This window comes from Ursus arctos, unplaced genomic scaffold (genome assembly GCF_023065955.2).
Source record: "Ursus arctos isolate Adak ecotype North America unplaced genomic scaffold, UrsArc2.0 scaffold_24, whole genome shotgun sequence".
NCBI classification, from domain to species: Eukaryota; Metazoa; Chordata; class Mammalia; order Carnivora; family Ursidae; genus Ursus; species Ursus arctos.
Window position 1 is genome coordinate 43,387,222 of NW_026622919.1, and position 2,049 is coordinate 43,389,270.

Consider the following 2,049-nt stretch of genomic DNA (forward strand, 5'->3'; position numbering starts at 1 on the left):
TCGCCCCTCTCTGGCTCTGCTGATCCTTCCCCGTCCTCTGACAAGCCTCCACACCTGGCACTTCTGTCCCCTCCGCGGGCTCCCCCCACCTCCATGTGGCCCCCTCAGGGAAATCTTCCCTCACCAGCGCCTTTGGACCTGTAAACCGCACACCCTCCTCTCCCTCTCCCCCTTCTCCTCTTTGCTTATTTTCCCCCTCCTCTAGAACATGAGCTCCCTAAAAGCAAGGATTTGGTAGGTTCTGTTCTTGCTGTACCCCTAGTGCCGGCAGAGAGCCTGGCACACGATAGGCATTGAGGAAATCCCGGTGGAATGAAGGAATGGAGAGTCGGGGGGGCAGCTCTGGTCCAGAGCCTGAATCAGCCCCCTACGATTGGCAGGTAGCTCCCGGAGGGCCCTGGAGGATGTGCTCTGGGGTGCAAACCACTCTTGATTACCTGTCTGAGGACAAGGGTCCTCGGGCCCATGTGGGTTATGTCTGTGACGTCACTCTGGCACGCATTCCAATTGGCCAGAGAAAGGAGCGTTGCTCCGTCTGGAGAGCTGGTAATTGCACCCAGCACAAGGCTTATCTTATCCGCGCCGCAGCCACTGTGGTTACTGATAGAGCCGACAAATTACCGTGGTGCTTTTATTTGTCTGTAATCGGAGGCGGGGCGGTGTCAAGTCAAGGTGTGCGCACAGGCCTGCGTCAAGCCCGAGATAGCCGCGCGTTCGTCTGGAACGTCCGCCCCAGATGCTGAATCTAAACGCCTCAGCAGGTAGCTTGACCCCAAATTAAACTTCTTCTTGCCTTTAAAGACTTCACGAGGCCTCTCCCGCCCGGGAAGACTCGCAGCCATCCGCCGGGGAGTTCTGTGGCTGCAGCGTGCAGCGCTCACTCCCTTTCTTCCGGAGGCAACACTCTGCTGATCTTTCGGGAAGCCATCGGCTCCCCGCTCTTGGACCACGAGGCAGGTGTGGTTCACACTGCTTCCGTCCTGGGGGTGGGGTCGGGGCTAGGACACAGCCCCCAGGCCTGGCAGGCGCATGTCAGAATATGCTCTTCTCCCTAACTACAGTGACTGGGTCAGGAAAGAGCACTTCATTCAAGTCGGTCCCCTGCGAGCCGGCTGCGAGACCCGCGGCTGACTGGGAAAGACGCTCTTTCTTGGCCTCTGCTAACCCGGCAGAGCGAGCGCCCACGGCTGCTGGTGGCCGTGGCTGCCTGGCTGCAAGTGGAGAGCTTGCCCGACAGTGGAGCCACCAGAGCACGGCTGAGCCAAGAGGTGGCTCAGGCACACTCCTGACAAGGTTGTTGAGTGCCTGGAAGCAGCCCTACCCTGGGACGGTTGGGGTGCTGGTGCTAATAAATGCCTTTTCTGCCCAAGCCAATTTAGATGATATTTGCCACTTGCAACAGAATTTGGAGCCTATCCTTTGGGACCCACGCCTAAGGTCATCTTCTCTGTGAAGTGTTTTCGACCCTTCTCCCTGACTTGAGCCAGTCACGAGTCAGTGCGCCCCGTGGGGCCTGCACTTCCCACACCGGCCTGCGTCTGTCCGCCGGGCTGAGGACCACCGAGCAGCAGCTGGGTGTCACGTGTCTTCCCCTGGCCGCAGCACTGGGCCGGGCTGCGCAGCCCTGCCGTAGACCATCCATGACAGAGCAAGTCCAGGGGCACCTGGGTGGCTCAGGTGGTGAAGCGTCTGCCTTCAGCTCGGGTCATGATCCCGGGGTCCTGGGATCAAGCCCCACATCAGGGAGCCTGCTTCTCCCTCTCCCTCTGCTCATGCTCTCTCTCGCTCGCTCTGCCCCCCACCCAGCTAGTGCTTGCTCCCTCTCAAATAAAAAATAAATAAAATCTTAAGAAAGCAAGCAAGCAAGCAAGCGAGTCCATGTTGCAGCTACTAGTTACTTCTGCTTTCCCTCAGGGAAGGAGCCCTGCCTTTGTCCTTCTGTGGACAAGGCAAAAATTCTAATACGATTCTAATACCATTCTAATACAAGACCGCTGGTTGCGTTTTAGGGGTCCTCTCCCTCCCCTAACATTCATGAGCAGACCGGCA